The sequence below is a fragment of the Engystomops pustulosus genome, chromosome 10 (genome assembly GCF_040894005.1).
Source record: "Engystomops pustulosus chromosome 10, aEngPut4.maternal, whole genome shotgun sequence".
NCBI classification, from domain to species: Eukaryota; Metazoa; Chordata; class Amphibia; order Anura; family Leptodactylidae; genus Engystomops; species Engystomops pustulosus.
In genome coordinates, this window is record NC_092420.1 from 75,127,369 (window position 1) to 75,145,500 (window position 18,132).

Here is an 18,132-nt window from a genome sequence, read left to right on the forward strand (position 1 = left end):
CTAGTCTTATAGGAATGCAGGGACTCCTTGCATCATATAGAACTATAATGCTTGGAGTCCTCTCTCTCAGAGGTGGTTCCTATACAGTCTGTGTTTTGCAATCTGAAAGCTGTGTGAAACTATTATTCTTATTCTTTTTTGCAGCCCCCCGTAGAGCCCCGTGTGTTAGGTATTGGCCCTGGAGGTCTGTATAATCATACCTTTCCGAGTGTTGAAAATGGATTTATATTCCAGGTTTGTAGCTGGACCTAAAACACAGGAATTCGTCTTCTCACACCGATATGTGGTGCAAGATCTCTTTACTCTACCCTTTTGCTGATTCTTACTCAGAATAGAGGAGGGACGCTGTGCTTTGAGATCTCAGTCCAGCTATAATCTTGGAATATAAATCCATGTTTCACAGTCTTGCTGCTAGCAACGCTGCACACAAAGTTATGGTTACACAGATCTCCCGGGGGTCACTACTTCACACTGTCTGCAGCTGTGTATAGTGAAATCTGCTGCTGGACTCTCTTTGGGCACATAATCTGTCTGCTGTTAAGAAATCATAAAGTTAAAAAAAAAAAAAAAAAAAAACATTCATATGCGAATAACAAAAAGTGCAAATTTAAGCTGCGGTCTCTAATTTCCTTGTTTTTGTCCCTGTTCTATATTTTTTTTTATAGTTCCAGCAAATGTGAGTCAGTTCTGAATAGTCGGAGAGGTCACGTCAGGCGAGAGCCTTACACAAGACACAGGAATAACTGTTATAGTCTGTTACATAATAATGTCATGTAATATCCTCGGCTATAACACTCTTATTTTCTGCACCATGTCACCCTCCGCGATAAACAACCTGTCATCCTTGGCATTACTCCACTAGGACATATACAAAAAGCTCAGCTTCTACAGGCTATAACACTCGACTTACAGACGACCCCTAGTTACAAACGGACCTCTGCCCTGGGCTAAAATGATCAGTTGCAGCAATTATCACAGGCGTCTGTAATGAAGCTTTAGTGTTAATCCTGATTCTTATGACAATCCAACATTTTTAAAATCCAATTGTCACAGAGACCAAAAAAAAATTTGGCTGGGGGTTACAATTATTAAATATACAGTTCCGACTTACATACAAATTCAATTTATAGGACATCTATCACCAGATGAAAGATTGTAAACCACATACAAAATAGGGTTTGTAGGTTTGTTGAATTTGTATGTAAGTCGGAACTGTATATTTTATGATTGTAATCCCAGCCAGAACTTTTTTGGTCTTTGTGACAATTGGATTTTAAAAATGTTGGGTTGTCATAGGAACCAGGATTAACACTAAAGCTTCATTACAGACACCTGTGATAACTGTTACAGCTGATCATTGTAGCCTAGGACTAAAGCACAATAAATTACCAATATCCAGTGGTCCGTTTGTAACTAGGGGTCGTATGTAAGTCGAGTGTTCTTAAGTAGGGGACCGCCTGTATTGCAATATATGGCTACTAATCTGTACCAGTGTGCCACCGCGCAGAACAGGTCATCGCTCCATAATAACATCACGGGCGGCTCCAAGACAAATTGCCAGCACTGATCCCGGGTGTAACCGGTTGCTGATTGATGCATAATGCCGGTGAGTCCTCTTCAAACATCCTGGCACCGTGACATACAGATTTCTCACGTGTTGCAAGGCGGTTGATGGCTGTTGAGCAGCTTTTTTGGGTGAGGCCAAACCTGAACTTCTGCCTGAAGAAATAGGTCAGGGACTTGAACCCGCAATATTCGGCATAGATTGTGGTTAGAGCCGGCTCATTCCTAATCAAGGGCAAATTTTTCCAATGGGAAGATGGTCATGGAGCATATCATAGAAGTCTCAGAATTGTCTATCTCTTGTGGTTCAAAAGTTGGGGGTTCATAACAATTGGCTGTTGGGGGTTCATAACAATTGGACTTGGGACCTTTATTCTTGTGGGTTTCCAGACAAGCAGGCAATAAGTTGAATTTGTGGGGGAAAAAAATTCAACTCTTTATTATGTGCTATTCCACTGATTCTATCAAAGTTGGAATTTTCTTTTTAACATATGTAGTATGTAGTGTAATTATTAGCAGGGCTCTACTGTCAGATGGGTGGAGCCAGGCTGTCTGTTATACCCTAGGACCACCCATCTCAGTCAAATCAGCATATCAAATAAGAAAACTATGCAAATTAGGCTATTTATTGTCAGAATGCTGGTCCTTTTCCGGAGCAGACCACCTGGCTCCCCCAATCTGACAGTAAAGAGTCTAAAAAAATTAGACTGATTATTTGGGAACAGCTGGGGCTAGAGAGAAAATTCCAACTGTACCAGACTCGGCGCTATAATGTCTATTAACCCTTTGCCACAAACCAACATAATAGTAGGTCAGCACAGGGTAAGGAGTCACAGGCTGAGTCCCCTCCATACAGAACAGGTGTTTGCTACATATAGCAAAAAACACCCAGCGTCAACACGGGATGTTAAATGCCGATCAAGAAGCAATGATCCATCGCCATGACAGTAGTGATGGGACTGGCTCATTAGGCTCCGCTCACTAAGAAGATCCGGCTCTTCTGGCTCCTGAATGGCTCCCTATTAAATATATAATAAGGAGCCACAGGCCAGTCTGTTACCCCACACCACTCCACTTTTATCCTGATTGTATTGGGTTAAAGGGGGCATGGTGAGCCAATTAGGGGCAGGGCTAAGTGAGCCGACTCATGTCGTTACGAACAAGATGACAGCCTTATAAGACCCAAGTTCTTGTCATTTATGTTACAATGTTCTAGTTGCCCCTTTTTTGTCATTTTGAAAATTGAAAAATTGAAATAAAAAGCGAACAAAAAGTCGTACAGTCCCACAAATAATATCAATATAAGTAGCATCACGGCTTGCAAAAAATGACACCTTACACAGATCCATACGCCAAACACGTAAGGTGTCAGCCTGAGGGATTACAGACTCGTGAGCACAGCTGACCAATAAGAAAGAGTCACTTTGAGGGCGCGTTCACACGTTCCGCTATCGTCGCGTTCATAACGCGACGCTAGCGCACAGTGGGCGGGGCTCGGGCCGATCGCATATGCGTTTCCCGGGAAACGCATGCGATTAATAACCCAATCGCATGCGTTTCTCTGGAAACGCATATGCGATCGCCCCAAACTCCGCCCCCTGTGCGCTAGCGTCGCGTTATGAACGCGACGCTAGCGGAACGTGTGAACGCGCCCTAATCCTTAGCATCATGTACACCAGGAATTCGCTGGATTAGTTGGTAACATCATGTTAAAAAGTTTCAGACAAAAACTCCCGGACTGTGACCATGAACTTCTCCTCTTCTCTTCTCTGCTACTTGATCCAGATTCTTGTGAAACTTTCTAAGTACAGACATTTCTAGGAACAGTATGAGCTGAGCGGAGTGTAAACTTTCCCAGCTGTGTTCCTTATACCACAAAACACCCCCCTGCCCCATGGCTGGAAAGCCTCGCCCCCCCCCCCTTACTATAGTCCCATATACACACAGTCTGCCCCGTAACACCGAGCCGCCCCAATCCTGCACACAAGAAGATCAAGTTCCCAGCAAAACATGTTTTCTCTCCCTGTTCTTTAAACAAAGTGAGGTTATAAGAACTGGGTCACTTGTTAACTCCTTCCCAGCAGCACATGGCAGGCACACCTGATAAAGGGGCAAAATAAGCTCCAATTCACACTTGTCTTATCTGTTTTTTTATTGGAAGCTTTAGGCCTCCTGAAAAAGATTCACATGGAAATTTTGTGCCGCTTACTTGCATATTTTCATAGAGAACGTTGTCCTGTATTGTAACGATTTCTAGATGTAGTCACTGCCAGCACACTCTGCAGGCAGCATGATATAGAGCAGGATGAAAGTGTACATAGTGTTCAAACTGCATGCAGCATAATATAGAGCAGGATGAAAGTGTACACAGGGGCAGATTTATCAAGCAGTCTGAAAGTCAGAATATTTCTAGTTGCCCATGGCAACCAATCACAGCTCAGCTTTCATTTTACCAGTGCTCATGAATATTTTAAAGGGGAGATGTGATTGGTTGCCATGGGCAACTAGAAATATTCTGACTTTCAGACAGCTTGATAAATCTGCCCCATAGATATAGAGCAAGATGTTAGTGTACATTGGGGCTCATTTACTAAGGGTCCGAGTCACTCATTTTCATTGGGTTTCACGAATAGTTCCCATTTGCACCGAATTGCCCCAGGATTTTGGCACACGCGATCGGATTGTGGCACATCACCGCCGGCTTTCACGCGACAGACATTGGGGGCCCTGGCCGTCGCAAAAACCCGGAAAAAAACATGTGTCGCAAGAATAGCGCACACATACACCGGGACGAAGAAAGTGAACTCCGGCAGACTTCAGCGCTGCAGCGACACCCAGTGGACATCGGGCGCACGACCTTCGTGAATCCCAGCAGAACCCAAATCAACGTCGGACAACGCGCCTCAGGATCGCGAATGGACCGGGTAAGTAAATTTGTCCTATAGTGTCCAATCCCCCCCGGCAGTATGATATAGAGCAAGATGTAAGTGTACATAGGGGCTCATTTACTTACCCGGTCCTGTCACGATCCAGCGGCGCGTTCTCCGACGAGGATTCGGGTCTTCCAGCGATTCAGCAAGCTCGTGCGTCCGACTTCCTGCAGGTGTCACTGCTGCGCCAAGGTTTGCCGGAGTTCACCATCTTCTCCCCGGTGCATGTAAGTGCTTGATTTTATGACACATTTCCTTTTTTAAATTCCGCGGTTTTTCCTAATCCGCCGGGTTTTCCGACAGCCACGCCCCTCCCCACATTTCTGTAGCGTGAAAGCTGGAGCGATTACACGAAATCCAATTGCGTGCGCCAAAATCCCGGCGGAATTCGGCCCAAAACTAAAAAAGTCGGGAAACCCGACGAAAGTGCGACCGCGGAGCCCTTATTAAATGAGCCCCATAGTGTCCAATCTGCAGGCAGCATGATATAGAGCAGGATGAGATTGTACATAGGCAGTGTGTTTTAGGGAGGATCTAAGCAGATTCTACAGTGTCCTATATTCAGGCATCATGCAATAAAACAAAGCTCAGCAAACTGAACACAGTAGTCTATCTGTTGGCAGCATTTTATAGAGCAAAAGTAGCTGATAAGATCGTTCCTAGTCTCCTATCTGTAGTCAGCATGCTATACAGCAAGATGAGCGGAGCAGATTGTATAAAATTATATATCTGCAAGGAACATGTTTAAGAGCAAGAGGAGCTGTGCATAATGTACAGAGTTTTTAGAACAAATAAGACGGCACCCAATTTCCTGCTTGTACCCACTGACAGTGTGCTCTAAAGACCGGGGGTCTATTGGTCAAAACATTACCACGCTACATGTATTCTGGGGTTGCCCAGTATTAGGCCCTTTATGGGAATCCACTAGAAATACCATAGGGAAAATTATGCAAAAAAGCAATCGTATCACTCCTCAACTGTCTCTCTTACTTATTGGTATTGAGTCCATCCCCATGTCCCAGAGAGTAGTAGTGGCACACTTGTTGATGGCATTAGTCATTGTCAGGCACTGGAAGGAGTCGGCCGCCCCTCCCTTCAAGGAAGTTCTTGACACCATACACACTACAAACACATTTGAGAGAATAATATCACTTCAAACTAACAAACATAACTTATATTTAGACACATGGCAGAGCTGGATTAACAGCCCCTTCTCTGTACCCTAGGGAACAACGACAACGATTCCCTAAATTCGGTTTGGCACCAAAGATATTAGAATTATCTCGCCTAACAAAACATTCGGCTAAGAAGCAGACAGCACACCACCCCTAAGTACATAATTAGTCTATTAGACTCCCGACTGACACAGGTTGTTCTTGGTTATGTTTTTATTTGTTACATGTTATATAATGATTTAAATTTACTTGATTTGATGATCTTCTATGACACCAAAGCAGTGAAAACTTAACATAGCAGGTGGACTGACCATCAACGTTCAACTTCCAACAGATCTACCACGGCAACATGAATACTAACTGCTTGTAAAGGAAAATAAGTGTTCACCTGCCAGACGAGATGTCTGCGCGCCCTCGTCCGGCGAATCTGCCGTCTGCGCATGCGCAGAACAGCAGGCCTGCGCGGTCACTGCTCCAAAGCCGGGGCTGCAAAGGCGCGGGCCTGCTGTTCTGCGCATGTGCAGACGGCAGATTTGTCGGACGAGGGCGCGCAGCTACGAGGAGCTGCGCGCCGAAGATGGTGAGAAGGAGGGGAAAAGAGGCTACCGGGGCGTGGAGTAGCCGCGCCATGTAACCTCAGCTCCGGCTACTCCACGCCCCAGTAGCCGCATAACAAAATTTGCATACAAGGCTCATAAAAGTTACTAAAAAAGTGCGGGGACGTGAGGATTAGCCCTTAAAAGGGCTATCCTCACATCCCATTGATCCACCTACCACCCAATCTACCTTTATAGGTAGAATCGTGGTGGTAGGTTCCCTTTAAATATGGCATGTTTATGATTGTCAATGTTGTTTCTCTGAACTGTAATGCTTTCTTTTTCTTTAACCCGTTCAAGACCCGTGACGTAATAGCACGTCACGGGTCGGCCGCGGGTGCATGGAGAGGGCTCACGCGCTGAGCCCTCTCCATAGCCGGTAAGTCTTTGCTGCATATTGCAGCAAAGGCTTACCGGTAACACCTGCTGCCGGCGGCTTCAAAAGGATGGCGGCGCGTGGGCGCCGCCATCTTTTCGAGGATCGCCGCTCCCCGTGACGTCATCGGGGAGCGGCGATCCGTCGCCATGGTAACCTCGGGTCTCACGAAGACCCGAGGCTACTTCGGGTTAACCCATGCATTACAATGTGCTATCAGCACATTGTAATGTCTGAGTAGTAAAATCCCCATATACTGCCATACTGTAGTATGGCAGTATATGATAGGATCGTGCAGACACCCTAGGGTTAAAGTACCCTAGGGAGTCTGAAAAGTACTAAAAATAAAAATAAAAAAAAGTTAAAAAAAAAAAAATTATAATAAAAAACCCTAAAAACTCAAATCACCCCCCTTTCCCTAGAACTGATATAAATATAAATAAACAGTAAAAATAAACACATTAAGTATCGCCGCGTCTGAAAATGCCCGATCTATCAAAAATATGATAACGGTTTTTCACTGCGTTTAATCCCGTAACGGAGAATCGCGCCCAAAGTCGAAAATGGCACTTTTTTTGTCATTTAAAAAAATTAAAAAATTCTATAAAAAGTGATCACAAGGTTGAACAGTCCTAAAATTGATAACATTGTAAACGTCATCAAAATCCGCAAAAAACGACACCACCCACAGCTCCGTACACCAAAGTATAAAAAAGTTATTAGCGCCAGAAGATGGCAAAATCCCCCAAAAAATTTTTGTACAGGAGGTTTTAATTTTTTTAAATGTATGAAAACATTATAAAACCTATACAAATTTGGTATCCCCGTAATCGCACAGACCCAAAGAATAAAGTAGACATGTCATTTGGGGCTCACAGTGAAATCCGTAAGATCCAAGCCCACAAGAAGAAAGCACAAATGCATTTTTTTTACCAATTTCACTGCATTTGGAATTTTTTTCCCGCTTCCTAGTACACGGCATGGAATATTCAATACCATCTCTATGAAGTGCAATTTGTTACGCAGAAAATAAGCCGTCACACAGCTCTGTACATGGAAAAATAAAAAAGTTATGGATTTTTGATCATGGGGAGTAAAAAATGAAAATGAAAAAACAAAAAAGGGCCAGGTCCTGAAAGGGTTAAATAAAATGTATAAAAAAGAAAAGAGAAAAAAAACCAAAAACATTGTACACTAAGAAGTCATATATAATCAGGCACCACTAATCATTCCAGGATGGACAACCTTATTTATTACTCATTGCTAAAAACAGACAAAACTGACATCATTTCATAAAATAGATATGGATAACCAGTGCGAATGTGCTGCATACCTGCTGTTTTATAATTTTATGAATAAGGTGATTGTTTATTGTATATATTTCTGAATCATTGTCCTTTGGTTCTAATTTTCAATAGGTCCTATTTTGCATTTTGCAATTGAACCCCGTGGCGTGGTGTTATTTGGATAATCGAGGAGCAGGTTAGACCGCCATCATGGGGCTTATTTACTAAGGGCGCATTCACACATTCTGCTAGCGTCGCGGCTGTGACAGGTATTTAAAAGGGGATTGTGATGGCTTTCATGCGACGATGCCGGACGATCCGACTGATTCGAACTGAGCGCAGGATTTAACATTCAAATTGTGTCCCAAGATCAAGCAATTACATGCACCTCGAAGAAGAAGGTGAACTCTGTCGGGCCTGAGCGGGGAAGCGACACACAGAGGATATCAGGGGATATGTATTTGCTCATATATACAGGATAGAAGTAAGGGCTTATTTATACCGCATATACGTCCCCATAGACGGCAATGGTCGCCCAGCGGTGGTATGGTGCCACATATGTGTGGCACTGATCCGCACACCAGGAAAAGATAGAACAGGCTCTATCTTTTCCTGAGTGTGCGGCCGTGCGCCGCAATTTCCTATGGAGGAAATTTGTTTTAATAAACGGATGTGTTTTTTACCGGATTGCTTTAAAACGGACCAAAAACGGTTTTAAAACGCCATGCGTGGCATCCCCCTTAGAGTAGTAGTACAGGCGGTCCCCTACTTAAGGACACCCGACTTACAGACAACCCATAGTTACAGACGGACCCCTCTGACCTCTGGTGAAGCTTTCTGAATGCTTTACTATAGCCCCAGACTGCAATAATCAGCTGTAAGGTGTCTGTAATGAAGCTTTATGGATAATCCTTGGTGCCATTACAGCAAAAAATGTTTAAACTCCAAATGTCACTGGGGCCAAAATATTTTTGTCTGGAGCTACAATTCTAAAATATACAGTTCCCAATTACATACAAATTCAACTTAAGAACAAACCTCCAGATCCTATCTTGTACGTAACCCGGGGACTGCCTGTACTGTGTCATGAAATGTATAATAGGAGTAGCCAATCCACTTCCCATACAATGTACTAAGAATGAGCAACGAGTCCAAAATCCCATAAGGGATTTAATTAATTTCCGGACGTATCATTTCAGAACTTCCACATTGCACTTTACTCTTGTAAACTTCCTTAAGAACTTCAAGTAGTAGACCTCAAGTATATAACTATCCCAGCGCTGCCCCATCACCAGCGCCCACCATCTAACACTGTGCACCCTACACACAGACTATGGAGATCCTATGTGCGGCTCCCAACCTTTCACCCATTTCCATAGTCGGTTGTTATGTGCTGGGCTGAGATCCTTTTGTATGTTACTATTGCTGCTGCTAGGAGGAGTGGAACATAACGGTCAAGCATGTCGCCTATCGCTCTATGCAAGACGCACGCCCCAATCCATAACCCATCTGTCACTTATCACTTATCCAGCAGATAAATGCTTCAGGCTAGAATACTCAATCTACTTAGTGTTACAAATCACATCAAAAGAGTAAAAAAAATCTGATGCCTGAGACGCTGATGAGATGAGATAGTGAGATGCTCTTTTTTGGATAGTAGCTAAAATGAGAAGTTACAGCCTAAAGAACTGTCCCAGTGTTCTTTACAGAAATAGCCGCTCTGGTATTGAAAATTATCTCCATTTTTGTTGAAGGACCAAATTAGTGATGTAACAGTAGAGATAATACACACACAGTGATGTCACAGTACAGGGATAATACACACAGTGATGTCACAGTACAGGGATAATACACACAGCGATGTCACAGTACAGAGATAATACACACAGTGATGTCACAGTACAGGGATAATATACACAGTGATGTCACAGTACAGGGATAATACACACAGTGATGTCACAGTACAGGGATAATACACAGTGATGTCACAGTACAGGGTAAATACACACGGTGATAATACACACAGTGATGTCACAGTACAGGGATAATACACACAGTGATGTCACAGTACAGGGATAATACACACAGTGATGTCACAGTACAGGGATAATATACACAGTGATGTCACAGTACAGGGATAATACACACAGTGATGTCACAGTACAGGGATAATACACAGTGATGTCACAGTACAGGGTAAATACACACGGTGATAATACACACAGTGATGTCACAGTACAGGGATAATACACACAGTGATGTCACAGTACAGGGATAATACACACAGCGATGTCACAGTACAGAGATAATACACACAGTGATGTCACAGTACAGGGATAATATACACAGTGATGTCACAGTACAGGGATAATACACACAGTGATGTCACAGTACAGGGATAATACACAGTGATGTCACAGTACAGGGTAAATACACACGGTGATAATACACACAGTGATGTCACAGTACAGGGATAATACACACAGTGATGTCACAGTACAGGGATTGTACACACAGTGATGTCACAGTACAGAGATAATACACACAGTGATGTCACAGTACAGTTATAATACACACACAGCGATGTCACAGTACAGAGATAATACACACAGTGATGTCACAGTACAGGGATAATACACACAATGATGTCACATTACAGTGATAATACACACAGTGATGTCACAGTACAGGGATAATACACAGTGATGTCACAGTACAGGGATAATACACACAGTGATGTCACAGTACAGGGATGCTACACACAGTGATATCACAGTACAGGAATAATAGACACAGTGATGTCACAGTACAGGGATAATACACACAGTGATGTCACAGTACAGGGATAATACACACAGTGATGTCACAGTACAGGGATAATACACACAGTGATGTCACAGTACAGGAATAATACACACAGTGATGTCACAGTACAGGATAATACACACAATGATGTCACAGTACAGAGATAATATACACAGTGATGTCACAGTATAAGCATAATACATGAACTGATGTCACAGTACAGGGTTAATACATATGCTGGTAGATGTGCCAGGCAGGGTAGATGTAGCAGGCAGGATAGATGCACCAGGCTGGGTTGATGTGCCAGGCAGGGTTAGCTGTACAAGGCAGGGTAGATGCAGCAGGCAGGGTTGATGTACCAGGCTGGGGAGATTTTCCAGGCAGGGTAGCTGTACCAGGCAGGGTAGATGTAGCAGGCAGGGTAGATGTGCCAGGCAGGGTAGATGTAGCAGGCAGGGTAGATGTAGCAGGCAGGGTAGATGTACCAGGCAGGGTAGATTTACCAGGCAGGGTAGCTGTGCCAGGCAGTGTAGCTGTGCCAGGCAGGGTAGCTGTGCCAGGCAGGGTAGCTGTGCCAGGCAGGGCTGATGTGCCAGGCAGGGCTGATGTGCCAGGCTGGGTAAATGTACTGGGCAGAAAAGATGTACCAGGCAGGGTAGATGTGCCAGGCAGGGTAAATGTGCCAGGCAGGGTAGATGTGCCAGGCAGGATAGATGTGCACGGCTGGGTAGATGTACCAGGCAGGGTAGATGTACCTGTCAGGGTAGATGTGCCAGGCAGAGTAAATGTACCAGGCAGGGTAGATGTACCAGGCAGGGTAGATGTGCCAGGCTGGTTGAAGTGCCAGGCAGGGTAGATGTACCAGGCAGCAGGGTAAATGTACCATTCAGGGAAGAAGTGCCAGGCAGGGTAGATGTACCAGGCTGGGTAAATGTAACGGGCAGAGAAGATGTACCAGGCTGGGTAGATGTGCACGGCTGGGTAGATGTACCAGGCAGGGCAGATGTGCCAGGCAGGGTAGATGTGCCAGGCAGGGTAGATGTGCCAGGCAGGGTAGATGTACCAGGCAGGGTAGATGTACCAGGCTGGGTAAATGTAACGGGCAGAGAAGATGTACCAGGCTGGGTAGATGTACCAGGCAGGGCAGATGTGCCAGGCAGGGTATATGTAGCAGGCAGGGTAGATGTGCCAGGCAGGGTATATGTAGCAGGCAGGGTAGATGTGCCAGGCAGGGTAGATGTGCCAGGCTGGGTAGATGTGCCAGGCAGGGTAGATGTACCAGGCTGGGTAGATGTGCACGGCTGGGTAGATGTATCAGGCAGGGTATATGTAGCAGGCGGGGTAAATGTACCAGGCAGGGTATATGTAGCAGGCGGGGTAAATGTACCAGGCAGGGTATATGTAGCAGGCGGGGTATATGTAGCAGGCGGGGTAAATGTACCAGGCAGGGTAGATGTGCCAGGCAGGGTAGATGTACCAGGGTGAGGACATGTACCAGGCAGGGTAGATGTACGAGGCTACAACACTGCTCAGGGAAGGGACTATGCTGAATACATGGAGGATTCCTCATTGAATGAAGCTTCTATAATAGACGATGGGGGAAGGAGGAGGGAGAGCGGCATCAATCAGCAGGAGCTATAAGGAGAGCGCGGATAACAGAGGGAATATCCCGTGTGATTCTGGGAAAAGGGGGGGGGGTAGTTTGGGTTGGGGCAGATCTGACTGGTTCTGACTAGTTACTCAACATCTGAGACTTGTTTTTGTAGGGATCTGACACCCTGCTGCTGCTTTGCTCTGTTCTGCACCTTTATCGGGGAGGACAACGGGACCTTTCACCCGATTTTTCCTGCCATTATCACAAAGTGAAATACTTGCTGTACACACAGCCGCTGCAAGGACGGCAGACACCCCTTCCCTGCCTCCTTGTGCCCTGCGGCACCTCATACGCGGAATATGTATGGAATCTGCTAGGGTGACAATTACTTCTGCTTGGTTTAGTCTTCTGGCTCATATGTCTTGTATAAGGGCGGACTGCGAGCTCTGGAAATCGCTGACTCATGTCGTTCAGTGCAGGGATTTTGCAATTACTTGTCTACATCCGTCATTCTGCTGCTATGCATAATAATCCTAAAAGATCTCACAGGGGTTTCCTGTGCTTATAGAGGACCTGTCCTGTCCAGTTGGGACCTTAAACCCAGGAGTCCCAAATCAGTCTGTATCAGGTCTCTTCATGGCCCCCATGTAAAAAAACTAATATTTATACTTACCTCAATGTAAGTCCAATGATGCCTGCGGTGTGGAGCCGGGATAAGCTGGGGTGTACTACTTCGTCTTCATTCTCAGCAGAGCAATGGCGCATGGAGCTTGGGAGAGAAGGTAAGTATAAAATTTATTTTTATGGTTCCTATGTAGGAACCTCATAGAGGGCGACTTGGGGCACTAAACCACCGGTCTGTAAGCACCTGCAGGTGGCTAAGTGCTCTGAATGGCCCCAACAGGTTCTCGTTAAAGAGGACCTATCAGGTTATTTAGGAACCCTAAACCAACTACAGGACTATATGGTTTAGGGTGCCAAATCGACCTTTATATTACTTTTGGATGACTTCAATGGAAAAAAAAATATTTGTACTTACCTACTGTAGATGTGAGTCTGATGAGGCACATCCAGATCCTGTGTTGGCGTCTCCTCCCACATTGTGGCAAGTGTACCTACGCACTTTCTCAGTGAAGCATGAGTGTATTATGCTGGCTTTACCAGCCGCAACATGCAGGGGCCGGGAGCTCAGAACAAAGGTAAGTATAAATGTTTTCTATGTGACCATGTAGGGGGCGATTTTCCCAATTGTGGACACTAAGACACGTCGTATTACAGGGAGAGTTAGGACATCTCTTATCTTTCTCCCGGCTACTGAACGGTACGGCGCTGCGCATTTGCTGCACCGTACCTCAGCCGTATGGCGCTGTGAGCCCATTGACATCTATAGGGGATGTATATATGGCGGCTGTATATACATTCCCCCCCATACGGCCGTGTGAATGTAGCCTTAGTGTGTGGGGGCGTAAAGGTCTTCGAGAGGTTGGTTCTCGCACATCTCCGCCCTGTAGTGAGCTCATCTATGGACGCCCTCCAGTTTGCTTATCGGCCAGGCATTGGTGTAGATGACGCCATCATCCACCTACTACACCGAACTCTTTCTCACTTGGAGAAACCTGGGAACACTGTGAGAATAATGTTCTTTGATTTCTCCAGTGCTTTCAATACCATACAGCCAGGGCTACTAAGGGATAAACTGGATCTGGCTGGAGTGGACCACCATCTCTCTAGTTGGATCCTAGACTACCTCACAAACCGACCTCAATATGTGAGAGCCCAGGATTGTGTGTCGTATACTGTGATGAGTAGTACAGGTGCACCTCAAGGTACAGTTCTGGCTCCCTTCCTCTTCACATTGTACACAGCAGACTTCAGGTACAATTCATGTAGCTGCTACCTCCAGAAGTTCTCTGATGACTCTGCAATAGTCGGCCGCATTACAGGTGAGAACGACAGGGAGTACAAAGAACTGATACGGAAATTTGTGGACTGGTGCCAGCGAAACCACCTTAGGATTAATGCTGGGAAGACCAAGGAGATGGTGATGGACTTTCGTAAGCACAGTCCTCCTTCTCAACCGGTGGTTATCCATGGGACGGACATTGAGGCAGTGAAGTCCTATAAGTACTTGGGTGTCCTCAACAATAAACTGGAGTGGGCAGAGAACATAAATGCACTTCACAGGAGGAGTCAGAGCAGGCTACACCTGCTGAGGAGGCTGAGGGCATTCGGAGTGCGGGGGGCTCTTCTTAAGACCTTCTTCAACTCTGTAGTGGCACCAGCCATCTTCTTTGGTGTAGTCTGTTGGGGTAGCAGCATCTCAGCTAGGGAGAGGAGCAGACTGGACAAACTGATTAGGAAAGCCAGTTCTGTCCTGGGGGGTAGCTGAGAGGAGGACACTGTGTAAGTTGAAGTCTATTCTGGAGAATAGCTCCCATCCCTTGCATGAGACTGTGGTGACATTGGGGAGCACCTTCAGTGACCGACTGCTTCACCCCAAGTGTGAGAGGGAGCGTTATCGTAAGTCATTCCTCCCCGCTGCCATCAGGCTGTTCAACAAACAAGGCCCAAACAGAAGTAACCTGCGCCCCCCACCTAACCAGTCCCTGCAAGTCCCACCCACAGACTGAATACCAAACTGCCGATCATTGCTTGTCTCTTTTTTGCCTTTTTATCCCCATAGTTGTCATAGTTTGTACTTCACTCTCTGTACCCTCTCTGCTGCTGTAACGCTGTGAATTTCCCCACTGTGGGATTAATAAAGGATTATCTTATCTTATCTTAAAGAGAGGGTAATGCCACTACATATGCCACATCAATGTTTTATTTGATGTCTCTGTGGAGTTATTTTGTAGGGCACTTTGGAATTTGGATAGGTGCTAGGAAGGTATTGAGTCCTCCACTAATATACTAACATTTTGTGCTGCACTTTGGTGTTTCAGGTAATTAGTACTATACTTTAGGTTATTGGTGCCTTGGTGATGTATATTGTCTGCACTGCGGTGTTTGATGCTTTGAGGTGCAGTAGAATCAGTCATACCTGGCAGCAATATGGACCCTAATGGTCATTTTTGGCTCTCCATTATTCATTCATTGGTCGTGGCCCTAACCCATATTTGGGTTGTGCATCACTAACTCTACAGGAATTGTGTTTTAAAATACAAAAACATTTAGTAAGTGACTGTTTACCCTATAAAAAGGGCAGGAGTGGATATCACTCTTGCACCTCACATGCGCCAAGTCTTTGTTCCTTTCTTCTGCATAAGGTTTTTGTGGCTACATTTTGACCCTAGTTTGTGCCAATAAGAATGAGATGTGATTCTCCTCCTCGTTTGGGTGCATTTTGTTCTATATCAGTGGCCCAATAAAATGCATTCATACAAGATGAACAAATGAACAAAATACATTTAACAAATGTATACAGAGGACATACTCATACCTTCAAACCATCCCAGATCCCCCGGGACAGCCCCAGTTTTGGCTGTCCTGTCCAGCAGGAGGTATGTGCCAGGACTTCTGGAAGCCGACAGAGCCGATTATAGTGATAGCAGAGAGGGCCAGCAGCTACCTGCACTATCACTGTGCCTCTGCTTCTGCTGTGTAGCAGAGCCGGCAGGTCATGACATCATGTAATGATACATACAGCAGCAGAAGAGAAGAGAGGAGCTGCTGCAGAGGAACAGGGAAAGGTGAGTATATGTATTTATTATTTTATTTTATTATGCAGACGATGGTGCTGGCAATAATTTTGCAGTGCACCATTAAAGGGGGCACTGAATATGCAACAATGTCCAAATTTAAGATTCATAGAGAAAGTCACCTGCTTAATATTCAGTTTTTCTTATTCACATCTGTAAAAGAAGACTTTTCATCCAAAAACTAGCATTACCTTCTCAAAGTAATAGCAGGATCTATACAAGATACATGTAATAATAACAGGTTTTGTTGCTCTTTGTATTGTTGAATTCCTCTTTGTATAAACTAAATTCTAAGAAATATAAGAGAACACAAGGGGGCTTATTTACTATTTCCGTTGGGTTTTCCGACTTTCTGGGGATCGCGCTGCCGGGACAGGGATTTAGAAGGGGTTTTTATGCGACAGAAATTGGGGGGCAGAACGGATTCGGACTGAGCGCTGGATTTAACATTTAAATTGTGTTGCAAGACAATGCACTTATATGCACCAGGAAGAAGAAGATGAACTCCAGCGGACCTGAGCGGGGAAGCGACACATGCAGGATATCGGGCACACGATCTTAGTGAATTGGGCCGGAGTCCATGATCGTCGACAATGCGCAGCGGGGATCGCGACAAGACCGGTTAAGTAAATTGCCCCAAGATGTTTGGGGGGAGGAGGCTGCTTTGGTAGTCACCAGACATTGTACAAATTACCAGAATAAATCATTTAAAAAGAGTCATTTTTGTGTATGGAATTGTTTTATAAATCACTTACATTTTCATATTGAAGTTTTTTAACTTTTTACATGATTGTCTTCTCTATTACCCCTTCCCCATCTCCTTCACCAATCTCATCTCTGTACATCCTTTGAAGGATATTGTTCCAATCATCCGGGTAAAGTTAGAAGTTTCTCTCTAACCCCCTGAGTAATCATTGTCATCATTTCAGATCTTTACTGTCAGATAAGAGGAGACAGGTTTTCTGCTGCAGTCCAGGACCTCCCATTTGACAACAGAGAGACTAATAAGTATAGATTCAGGGTAGTGTTATGCTACATATAAAGAAACTGTCATTACAAATGATGCACAATGGCTTAAGAGAACTCTACCATCAAAATCATGATAAACCAGGGACACTTACTCATCTTATATTTGTTATCCATGGCCTCCTTCCTTTTAAAATCAACTTTTAAAATGATTCTAATGGAGGGGGGATTCAGTGCTGTAGCTTCACAGGCTGTTAGACTGTGCAGGAGGACTTCCCTCCTACCACTTTGTAAGATTACAGCAGATAGAAGGAAGTGTTGCAGCCTATGCAGCTACAGCACCAGGGGCTCTGGAGGGCATTACCAGAGCCCCTGTTGCTGCAGCTGCATATGCTGCATCAGGCTCATTAGCATAATTGTAAAAGTTGATTTTAGAAGGAAAGAGGCCATGGATAACAAAAATAAGAAGGTAACCAACAGCCACTGTGCCTGGATCTATGAGTAAGTGCCCCTGGTTTATCATGTTTGGTTTTTTAAAATCTATTTTGCATCATTTGTAGTAGCAGAAGATTTTGGGGACCACTTCTAATTTTCAGGTCCTGTTATTGACCACACCCTTGTCTTAGACCAACAGTCACCACCGCTATGTCAGCATTACCTACCAGTTTTCTAAAGATTTTGGATGAGATGACTTACCCATAAACATTACTTCACTGCAAATAAATCCACCATGACTCAGTAGGAATAATAAGAGTCGATGTAAGTTTATTTACTCCCTTTAATGCATTTAAGATGTCTTGACCCCCGTGTTATTGAGTTCAGCGGCAGAACACGGTGTTCGGGTTGCCGGATGACAGACTATATAGGACAACTTGTTCTGTGTTATTGTTGGGATCAGAGGATTTAAGACAGAGCGGATTTGCTGAGACATAATAAATTCACACACATTGAATTATCTTCCTTTTCTGTGACAAATTTCCCAGGCTCTATGTGGAAGAGATCGACTACTGTTTGGAATGAGAAGATGCTGTCAATAGACGCGCACGGGGTAATTAATGGCCATTAAAATGAGCAGTCGTAGCCAACTATTTGGGCAGTCCAAGTTCAAACTCTATTTCACAACCCAATTAGAGATGATAACTA

General features: G+C 44.7%; 1 protein-coding gene and 1 long non-coding RNA gene across 3 annotated transcripts in view; one reads left to right on the plus strand and one right to left on the minus strand.

Annotated features, from left to right (window-relative positions):
• LOC140103515 (uncharacterized) overlaps window positions 1–13,022 on the minus strand; it is a 45,555-nt gene extending 32,533 nt beyond the window's left edge. The window contains exon 1 of the mRNA XM_072126615.1: window positions 12,999–13,022. The gene's annotated coding sequence lies outside the window, so the exon portion shown is untranslated. The remainder of the gene's footprint in view (window positions 1–12,998) is intronic.
• The window catches only part of LOC140103517 (uncharacterized), a 66,458-nt gene that overhangs the window by 27,004 nt on the left and 21,322 nt on the right, over window positions 1–18,132 (plus strand). The gene's annotated exons all lie outside the window — the stretch shown is intronic.